The following is a 12,007-nucleotide window of genomic DNA, read 5'->3' on the forward strand; positions in this document are numbered from 1 at the left end:
TCTTTATTTGCATCAGCTGGGACACAGCGTTTGAATCGTTATGCAGGCTGTCCGGTCAAAACCTGGAACCTGTCCAACCTCGAACATTCTACCACATCTGTAATTATATTCACAAAAGTTGCTCAAGCAATCTTGTTTTGTAATTAACCCTGAAATCGTACTGCTGAACATAGAGAAAGTACTTTAAGGAAAGCTTATTCTCTGAAGTAATTAGCGGGGTAGAGATCAAAGTGCATGAGCTACTTTGGCTAATGAGTCTTGCTCTAAATTATATGTTTAAAAGCTTCAGATGCACAGGGACTACGGACACACATTAGTTCATTTAAGCAAAGTGCAGAAATCAAGGATAATATAAACTAAACAGTATAACTGTTGGGTAATTTTGGAAAATAGCACCAACATAGGAATCAAAGCCAAGAATGTGTCACATGTGTTCTCCTTCACACTGCACTGCTCTGAATTTGAAATACTCCCAAAAACTACAAATCTGCTTTCAGACAGATCTATAAATCATTAATCATTTGAGGCATGCCCCCCCCCCCATTCTTTAGGTAATCACTACAAATAAACACACACCTGTTACGTCAAACTCAAACAACTCTTTTCCAGGCCTAACATTCGTGATGTATCTAAGGCTACGGCTACACGAAAACGAAACGAGGTTTTTTTTGAAAACGGGTACGAAAATTCTTGCGACCACACGGAAACGCGCTGCTGTAAAGACTCAGGTCCAGACGAAAACGATGAAACGATGCAGTACACACGCCACTGTGTCACGTTTGACTGACGCAAAAACGTTTTAGCTGTAACAATGGAAACGAAACGAGGCCGTTTTCAAACTTTCCCACTCTGGAACCCGTTTTCAAAAACTATCGTTTTGGGGTAGTGGGAACGCCGGCTCCGTGTGGCCGCGACAGCGAAACGATAAGAAAAAGTATCGTTTACAGTGAAAAACGTTTTCGTGTAGCCGCAGCCTAAGTGATGAATTTGACACCAGATTGCCATGAATATAGCCGTCTAAAGTCAGTAAATCTGCTTTGAAGTAGCACAGTTTCCCCCATCATATGTTGATCAGATTTTAACCTCACCTAAGTCATGATCAACACATGTGAAGAGAGAACTAGGGGTTGACGTAAACAGATTGGAAGGACTTCACACATTTTACTCATTGAATGTGTCATATCCAAGAGGTCTGGAGATTGTTTATGATGGAGGCCAAATGCATGAAAAACAGGGGAAAAAGGGAAGTACTGTAAAATTGATTAACTCCATCAGGTTCTCCCACTGTTTTCTGTCATGGCCCTTCCAGTATTTGATGGTTAGGTGTATTTATATACAGTGTACATGTACATCTGTACATGTAATACATGTATAATGCAACATAAAGTCAAAGTTATGCAAGAAAAAATTCAAATTGCATTGTTTTAGATTCAGTGTTGAAACAAAACCACTGTAAAAAAAAAAAAGAATTCAAACTTAACAGCTTGCAGTGTTGGCTTTTGTGATCGTAATAGCTGTTATCTGAAAGCAAACTTTGTTTACTTTTGTCAGTTTTTCAAAGCCAATTAATAATCTGTTGAGTCATTTTTCTGCAATTTTCTGCACTATGAAACATTAACAAAATGCTACAAAAAAGGCGACAAATTTGGATTTCTTTTCACAAACTTTTGCTGGAAAATGGCTCAAATCAAACCAAAGAAAATAATACAAAAGAAATATTATCAAAATAGTTCCTGATTATTTCAGGGAATCATTCCGGTAGTAATTGTATAGATTTACAAGTAATTTATGCTCTAGCATACCGTGATATTGAACATATATAACATGTTTTTTACACTTCTTGTTATGGCCAAAACAATTCAACAACTGTGCCTTCACAAGCTCTATAATATATAAAGTAAACCTTTTCTTTCTGCCCAGACCACTTCAATGGAAAGTCTTGTGGTTATGATATTTTCACAGTGCAAAAAGGGGATCAAACCACAACATGCAACTATGAAGCACAGGAAGGAAATATGTGTTAACTATTCAAGCTGGTGTTTCCCGCAGCTGTGAGAGCAGGGGGGGGGGTCCTCTCACACACACACACACACACACACACAGACACAGCTGATCTCTAACCAGTCCCTGCTGGAAGGCTGATCTGCCTGCATGGACAAAAAGAGCAGAAGCTTTTTACAAGACAAAAGGAAAAGAAAAAGTTATCTTTGAAACTCATAAAGGGAGATTAGTCTGAACAGTGAAGCACAAGATCAAAACAAAGTGTTGTTAACCACTTTAAGAGTGTTGGAAACAGACAAGTTCTTTCAATCAGTCTGTACAGTCTGCCACTGGCAGCATTGTCTTTACAGAACTGATTCTAACAGAAAAAAAATGGTGCTTTGTATCTCGTACACTGACTGTTTCCAACCTGATCACTGGATCAACTTTTCAGACATTTCACTGACTGCGACTTTGCATGAAGGAAGCTGAATAGCTGCGCCTTAAAGTTTACAGAAAAGTCATCCTGTGTGACACATAAAGCTCCAGTCACAGATCAGACGGAACACTGCACCGGGTGGCAGGTACAAGCATCAAACCTGTGGTCGCTTTAACAAATAAAAGCCGCGTCAACAGATGGACCTTTGTTACCTTGTGGTGTGCGGATCGTTTGTTCCGGCTGGGTCTAAGCGCGGCCGGCTGCCGGGTCCTCGGAGCGCCACTGAGAACCTTCTGAACAGAGACGCGTTGTTGGGAGCAGGCAGGCGGAGGGGGAGGTACAGAAAGTTTCCCCTGGCGGAGAGTCCAGTGGAGATCCCATCATGATCCATAATGAGGAGCAGGCTCTGCTGGCAGGGGCCAACACTGTACAAGCAAAGTGACTTCTGGTCCATTTAGAGCTGTCATATCTGCACAGGACACCACTAAACAAGGCCAGAAGTGGTGCTCAAAGGAGGAATTTAACACTCGGTCTACCAGAATTCTGCAACTACTCTTTGTAGCCTATATGATTTGGATAATCATTAGATCTAAGAATAAATTGGTGGAATAGGTAAAAAACACAACAGGACACTAAAACTATAATGATTAAGTGTTACATTTATTTAATTGACACAACATAACTTCTCTGCAATTACACATGCAAACTCGAACTGCAACCATTTTCTCTGTGAAATAAAAACAAATGTAGGCCTATCCTACTTTCAAAATAGGTTGGTGTCATCATTAGCCCTTAACAATGAAAATTATTAACTATTATGAACATTCCTAAATGCTGTGATGGCTGCCAGCAGAAGATACTCTGCTGTTATGATGCTTGTTTTGCTTATGGCTCACAGGTAACCTGTACCTTCCTTTGTCCTCCTGTAGGCCTCATACCTTGGAAATGAGCTGATGGGATGTCAGCAAGTGTGGAATTTGATGTTTCCAGTCGTCTTTTTTTGCTAGGGGGTATCTCTGAAATGATTTCTCTATCACTCTCTGAGCTAGATGAAGAGACATCACTCTCTGAACCTGTTCCTCCGTCGGATTCTTCCTCATCAAGGCTCTGAAGCTCGGCTAAAGCCTCCGTAACTGTCATTATCTTTTTACTTGTCATTTTTTGTCTCTCTAGGGTTTAGAGTGAAGCTATAAATAGATTTTAGCCTCACAAAGCATAAAAAACAAAGAGACAATAGAGAAGGACAAAAGAGCGGGAAAATGTAGCAAATTGTAAAATATGACAGCCCATGTAAAAAGTATGCAGTCAATTTGACTGCTATGGTCATTCGAGGTAGTAACACTCAGATCTTTTTTGTGGTTTGAAATTTTAATGATAAAACAATAAAATATACACATATTTAGGAAAAGTCAGGGTCCTATTGGTACATAGGTTTTTTTTAAGCAGAGTTATGACGTTGCAAATTTTGAAAGCAGTCAAAATGACTGCCTTGGTAGTTCGAGTGTTAACGACTGTATGACTTGATAAGATGACAGTATGATGTCAGGGAAAACAGAGCAGCAATGTTGTTCCACTGTCGTTTGGAAAAAGGAATTAACCCAATAAGCGTTAGCTCAGTTAGCTTCAGTTCTAAGGTTAAACATCGAGACATTAACAAAAAAAAAAAAAAAACATCTGCTCCTTACCGGGTCTAAAACTTAGTACATCCTTAAGTGGGATAGGTAGCAGGCAGGTGCTGCTGATCAAATGCACTTGATTAGTTGATCATCAGCAAGTGTGAGCTCTATAAAAGCTGGAGTTTGGTCAGTTTGTTGGTCTGGATTGGAACACAACTCCACTGAGAAAATACATCAGCAATAACCTTAGAGGTGCAGATGTAGCTGCCCACCAACCTGGAAAGGTTCAAAAGGCCATTTCCAAACTATTTAGAGTCCATCATACTACAGAGAGAATAAATATTCAGTGCAAAACATTCAAGGCAGTTGTCAGTCTTACCATGAGTTGATGTCCCAGCAGCCGTGATGATGCCAGGCTGCAGTGTTTGGGTGTGCTGAGTTGCAGGATGGGTTGAGCAGGCTGCAGAGTTTTCCTCTGGGCAGTGGCTCCTGCATACACACCTGTTCTCCATCTCTCGTTAAGAGAACTTAAGGGCCTGCAGGAGCAGCCAGCCTTCACTGGATTATCTTCCATGTGGTAATCAGATCTGCTCTAAGTTTCTCCTGTTTTCTATATGAAAGAAGTTATTTCCCTCAGCATTCCCTGCTTCCTGGTTTTGTTTGCCTTCCAGGGTTCCACATGCTTCCACCTCTTCGAGTCAGTTTCCAGCAAATTGCCTGCATTAGATCTGCTCACCCTCTTGCTTCTCCAGCTTTCCTGGAGGGCAGGAGCACTCCCCCAAAGATTCCACCTTCATTAAGCCAAGTAAGGAATCGGTATTACAGGCATTCTGGATCCATGTTCTGCTAAGACTAATTACTATATCTGTCTTTCAGTGACTCAACCTCCTGTTTGGATTCTCCAACTACTCTCTGGCCAGATCCACCTGTGACCGCACCACCAGTATGGAGAGACCGATAACCTGGAACGGGAAACAATCACTTCATTTTGCTCCACTAAAGGAGGTAGAAGCTGTTGAAGCATAGGGTGCACTTATGTTTTCATCTGCCTTTTTTCCTTTTTTTCTTTTTTTTTTTTTTTTGGAACTTAGTTTTATGTGTTGTATATCTGAGGTTGGATGCACCTAATCTTAAGACCTGGTAAGAAAAAAAAAAAAGGTCTTGGCCCATTATGTTATATGTAAAGTCTTAGAAGTTACAGATTATATGCTTTGTTTCACATGACTTTAGTTGTCGCACCCTAGAGGTTGTGGACTGGTATTGATGCAAGATGTGCACTTCTTCTCTGGCTAATGTTAATTCTGTAATAGGCTTGACAGGATGTTTATCCTTTTCATGACATCCTGCTTAAATGCTTCATCAGGCAGAGCCACACATTGCCTTTATCCTCCAAGAAATCCTTTCAGTCCATAGTCCATCTATGGGGCATGAGGGGTCACTGAATGGTTTGATCAGCATGAAAATAATGTAAATCCTGCCTTATGGCCTTTGAAATCAATAGATCTCATCCCTGCGAGTCACAGATGTCTTTAAAGTGACCGTAGCTATAATTGTCTGAGGCAGAATAACTTCACATAATATTCTGATCAGTTGTCCATCTGTGTTGGTAGTATGTTCACCTTACCTGCCTGAACAGACAGTGTATAAGGTTCCCAGCGCAGCAGCCACTCATTTCCAACAGATCACATAATGATTGTTTTTGTGGCCTTTAGATAGGAGAGTAAAGCCTCTTGTGTCACAGCTGAGCTCCACCGCAATAAGCTGATCTGGCTGGTGATTGTGATGATTCTGTGTAGCATGAAGATATGTTCTTGTGTGTTTACCAAGGAATTGTTATCTCCCTGTTTTTGCCATTTAGTTAGCTCTTACCCCATTTGTCCGAGGTTGGGTGTATAAACAGTATGTATGGAAATGAACCATGTGTACATCATGTCAAACACACAAGCTAGTATTTACAAGCTGGTGGAAATGATTTGGTCTGAAAGCAATACATTTGTAGAACATCATCATGACTACTTTTGGCCACGATAATTGTGTTGTGAAAATCAGAAATTATGACAACCCGTTTCATAGCTCGTGTTTTGTTAGCATTGATCCTGTTTTGCTATTTTCATTGCAAAGTCCCGTAAATTCAGGCACAAACAGTCCTCTAGGATTTCAAGGATTTTTATTTGACATTTTATTCCCAGAACAAAAATTTGTTGGCACTGAAAAAAAACAGACAAAACAACAATGAATAAAATAAATTCTAATGGTGGTGGAGGTAAACATCGACGCAGTATATTTAATGTCGCAAATTTCCCATTGAGGTAGTGATTATTGCACTATTTCTATTGCACTCAAAAAAATGTTTAAGTCCTTGTTATCACATTTATTCAGATTTCAGTATGTTTGGGTGGGGGTGGGGGGTTGATGGAGACAACAGCTCTGGGGGAAAAAGCTGTTCCTGGGTCTGTTTGTCTGGGTTTTGGTGGTGCGGTACCTTTTCCCTGATGGCAGTGGGACTAACAAGGAGTGTCCTGGGTGGCTATTGTCCGTACGGGTGGACCGAGCTTCCCTCCGCATGCGCTCAGCATACACAGAGTCCAAGTCTGGGAGCTCAGCTCCCACAACCCTCTGTGCAGTCTTCCCCACCTGTGCCAGATTCCTTCTGTGCTCTGCTGTGCAGCTGCTGTGCCACACTGTTCAGCCCTGCAGAGGATGCTCTGGATAGTGCTCCTGTAGAAGTTGTTGAGGAGCCGTGGAGCCAGGCCAGCCTTTCTCAGCTTCCTCAGGAAGAGCATCCTATGCTGGGCCTTTTTCACCAGATTGGAGGTGTGTAGTGTCCATGTCAGATCCTTGGTGATGTATGTGCCAAGGAATCTGACTGATTCCAGTCTCTCCACCTCCTCACCCCTGATGTAGATTGGGTGCTATGCCAGTCTGAAAATCAGACTTGAATGTGGTGACCAACTTTACCATGGTTGAAATTTATTTAAAAAAAGAAAAGAAACACGCATATATGCAGCTTCATAACTGTAGAGAAATAATGCCTATGTGCGTACACATAGTTTTAATTGCGAATCTACCAGTTTTATGTCTCTGGCCCCCTATATCAAGTTGATCAGAGCTCAGACATAATAGTGGGAATTATCATCACAACTAACTTGCATAAGGAAAAAAATATATTTTACAAGGTGCCAAATGATTCCTCAAACAAAATATCATGAAGCATAACATTTGTAGAAAATCTGCCCAATGTGAAGATTTTTTTTTTTTTCCTCTTTAAAATTCACATCAGGTTTGTGTTAGTCCAAAAGCCAATGTAAGCTGAGCTTGGTTTGTTTCTCCACTAGATTTTTCCTCTCATATTTTGCTTGGTGCAGTGTAAAGTCACATGGGCAGAGTTACTGTGCTGCTAAACTCTTACATTTCCTTTAGAGCCATGTTGTTGGCCCCCAGAGTAAACTTCAGCTGCTGTGAACTGCTGTACTTTGAAGGATCTTGCATGTATCTCTTAAATTGAAGGCTGTAACCTTGGCTAAACAAGAGCCCTGCATTCACATCATTACTCACACTCCCTCCTGCTAGTTACAGCCCCTTTGTGACATGAGGTTGGGGGGTACCTCAACTGCAAACAAGTGACAGAATTTCTTTTAAATATCCTTTGTTCAGCCTGTTTTTAATTACCTGTCTGATCCCACGTTGAACTTAACGTCATTCGGCTGAGAGTGTCTCTGCATTAACATGTGACAAAGACTTAATTAGCCCTCAGCCATTTTCCGTATGTCCTCATCCTTTGAAGAGGGTTTTACTCTGAAACAGTAAAGCAGACAACTAGGCAACTTAACAGCCTGAGGCCTGCCTTGTACAGTTTCTTTCTTTCATGACCCTTGAGCTGCCCCTGTTGAGGGCATTATAAGTTTTTGCAACTCAAGGGGACGGTCAAAGGTCAAGGAGCACAGAAATGTGAGTTTTGTTTGAAGCAAAAATGTGGCTTGCAATGGGTTTGTATGGATCCGGTCATCTTGGTGGAGTGCAGTGACTCCATCACCAGTCTGAAGTCCTCCCAGCACCTAATACAAAGGTCCTAATAGGGAGCTGTCAGGGCCCCTGGTGAAGTGGTGGTGGGTTCTGTGTGATAAACTGATCAGCTCTGATTGCAGATAAACACTGCCAGGGGAGTGGCGATGACTGGAGATAAGAGACTACGTAAAACAATAGATTCAGAGTCTTCAGGAACGTGTCACAACTTGCAACTAGATGCACATTTAAAAAAAAAAAAAAAAAAAAAAAAAAAAAAATGGAATCTACTCTACTGTGGGCCAGCTGCTTGGTTTTTCACACATCACAACAGTGGGCTTTTACAGCATGGCTCCCTGAAGTTAACTGGTTCTGTCTGAAGTGGCACAGATGACACAGTGGAGGATAACACGATCAGAGAGAGGGGTTGCCATGGTTTAGTGAATAAACTCAACTTTTACATGTGCATAACAGGATCAGGCTCTGCCACACTATAAAAGACGCTGTGGAACTGAACAACGCATAAGCGAGATTTTTGGAATCCCAGTGTGATCTTTGGGGAAAGCCATTTGACACAGACAAGCCTTTGAAATGGCCGAAGGGGTCTTGAAGAGCCTAGCTTCACATGTGGGGTCCCCTGGGAGCATCTATGTCTTTATTCTCTGATGTCCATCCTGTGTGGTTCATTTAGACGGGGCTCATCAGGGAGTGCCAGATTTATTTTGGAATCATGTCTCAAGTCGCTTTTTCAGGTCCATCGAAACCTTTGCTACAAGTACTGCCTCAATTGATGCAGTGTATCTATGAGAGGACGAAAGAAACAAGTTTAACGGCAATTATATTTCAGAATTAAGATATCTATCAATGTCTTCCCCACATCAATTGGGGCTTGAGATTCTGATTTGTATTATGATTTGGGTCGGGAGAGGAGTCAGATGAGGTGGCTCGGGCATCTGGTTAGGATGCCTCCTGGACGCCTCCCTGGTGAGGTGTTCCGGGCCCGTCCCACTGGGAGGGGGCCCCGGGGAAGACCCAGGACACGTTGGAGAGACTATGTCTCTCGGCTGGCCTGGGAACGCCTCGGGGTCCCCCCAGAAGAGCTGGAGGAAGTGGCCGGGGACAGGGACGTCTGGGTTTCTCTGCTCAAGCTGCTGCCCCCGCGACCCGATCCCCGGACAAGTGGAAGATAATGGATGGATGGATTTGGGTTTCCAAATTTTTGGAAGACATGTAACTAAGTAGGAGATCCTGGGATGGGCCCAGTACATTCTGAAGAGATTATCGTATCTGGCCTGGGTTTACCTTGGGATGGAGGGGAATGTTGCTGAACAGTTGGACATGCAACATCAACTGTTAACTTGACACTGGATACGTGGAAGATAATACATTGCGGACAATGTTATTACAAGAACAAACTTTAGTCAACCAACCAATTACAAGTTTTGGATCTGGTTGTCTAAAAGAGTAAAGACCTTTTGAAAAATTCAGTGATGTCTTTGTCCAGAATTTATGACCTGGACAACATGTAATACAATATATAGATATTAATGCATGGTTTTTACCACAGTTGAAAACAGGCAATTGTGAACAGATTGATATAGAGAGATGTTTTTTTTTTTTTTTTTTTTTTTTTGGTTAAAATGAAATGCAACAAGGCTATCAGCTCTCCAAACATGCAAGTTTGAATGAGTGAAGTACTATCATATAATCACTAGATAGATTTGAAATTAATCTGTTGTAACCTCATCTTAAATCTAGCGTGTCCATCTGTGGAGCATTTGTTGCCTCACCCAAACAATAGTTTCATATTACTGTAAGGTTGTTACATTTTATAGAATAACTGCCTTTTAAATTATTGACCTTTTTGTCCCCATCCATTGTGTACAATACTTGCATTACTTGTTAGATTATGATTATACAGAGAGCATGCTTCATTACCTTTCAATGAAGAGCTCAACATATATTTAAAACTGCTGGCTTTGTTGTTAATGTTAATCAGTATTACTGTAAATATTCAACTCTTAAGCAAAATCATCATTTACAGCAGATGCTGGCCAGATGTTAGATTAGCGCTTTAAAGAACAATACATCAGCACGTAAAAACAACAGAGCTGTCCTCTCTAAAGCATGCTCATGTGTCACATGCTCATGCTGGCAGACTTTTATCTATGATTACATTCAAATAATATGTGACCTCTAGTGGACACGAGAGGAATTGCATGTGAGGGGAAAAATTACATCCATCATGATGATGTTCGCGGGTTGCACGCTGGTGTGGTGGTTGGCACCGTCGCCTCACAGCAAGAAGGTTCCAGGTCCAACTCCCGGCTGGGGCCTTTCTGTGTGCAGTCTGCATGTTCTCCCCGTGTATGGGTGGGTTCTCTCCGGGTACTCCGGCTTCCTCCCACCGTCCAAAAACATGCATGTTAGGTTCATTAGTGTCTCTGAAATTGTCCTGAGTAGTGAGTGTGAGCGTGTGTGGTTGTTTGTCTCTGTGTGGCCCTGTGATGGACTGGCGGCCTGTACAGGGTGTACCCCGCCTCTCGCCGATGACCGCTGGGATAGGCTCCAGCCCCCCCGCGACCCGACCGACGGATTTAGCAGGTATAAAAAAAAATGGATGGATGGATGATGATGTTCGCAATGAAAAAAATGTAAAAAAGAGATGTTGCATGAATCCATCCAGGAAATGACACAAATTTTTCTTGAACCAGCCAAGACAACCAGCATAGTCAGGTCCATAAAGGTGACAGCAGCCTTGTACACAGAATATATTTCAGCCCTAACTATGATCGTTTTCTGACCCTGATCAAGTCATGCTATTGTCTAAACCCGACAAAGTGTCAAAGGTGTTTCAGTAAAGTGATTTCATGTTATATCACTGAGAAATAAGATAAACAGTTGACATATGTTGGTCTTGTTTGTGTGTCATACAGAGGCCAATAGTTAAAATCACTACATGTACCTGAGATCAGACAAGGTAAGATCATGTCAAAAGCTAAGGGAACAGTAACTATATGACATTTGGTACCTACAGTGTGTTATAGAAGCATATTGTGTTAACAGAAATGTTTGCCTTTAGATATATAGCCGACAATATGTAAACACAACATTTACTCATAAATACAGCTTCACGAAGGTATGGCAGTATTTGCTGAGTCCAAGTGGGACACCTCTTTATCAAGTAATTTGTTTGTTAGCTTTTAACCAGAAGCTAGTCTATTCTCATGCTATACCTTTGTTGTGTTTGTTTTTTACCGCAACTTTAGCAATTCTGCCAGACCAGACTCGAAAGAGAAGATGGAGCACATTAGCTGTGTAATGCAGCCCCCTCATTGCGCCAGTTGCAGATAATGTACTCGGACCATCTGTTGAGCAGCTCATTCACGTGTTTACCAGTGAGTAGCTCAGCTGCAATGTGAAATGATTATCATGCAAATGATCTGCACATCCTGTGTCATTGCTTTTACAATGAATCATGATGCAGCACGCACATGTGCTGATGTCTGGTGTGTCCTTGAAATGGAACTTTAATTTTGAATGTGACTGTTGATAAAGACTGATAAAAGATAATCAGGATATTTACTTTTTGGGGATTTTATTTTTTTCTGATTTGGTCTCTGTGGGTTTATTACAGGCTAAAAAGTTTGGGTGAAACTTTGTACCAACTACATGGATCAGCCACACAAATCAAACCTGTCACCTTTACCAGACAGATAAAGTGAGTAACACAGGGGGTGTTCTGCTGGGAAATGTTAATCCAGGTATTTACATATGTTATTTTGACACTTGTCATTTACCAAAAATTTCAGCAGACCCGTCACACCCCATAATATTAGAAAACAGACATTTTAATAACATTGCATCAAATCATCATGCTCAAGGAACTACATGGTGCCTGGTCCCCCTGGCCTGTTTGATGGCCACGTCTGACCCATGTATTTGAAACACAAAGAAAATATGACAACAG

Source organism: Odontesthes bonariensis, chromosome 3, assembly GCF_027942865.1.
Source record: "Odontesthes bonariensis isolate fOdoBon6 chromosome 3, fOdoBon6.hap1, whole genome shotgun sequence".
NCBI lineage: Eukaryota > Metazoa > Chordata > Actinopteri > Atheriniformes > Atherinopsidae > Odontesthes > Odontesthes bonariensis.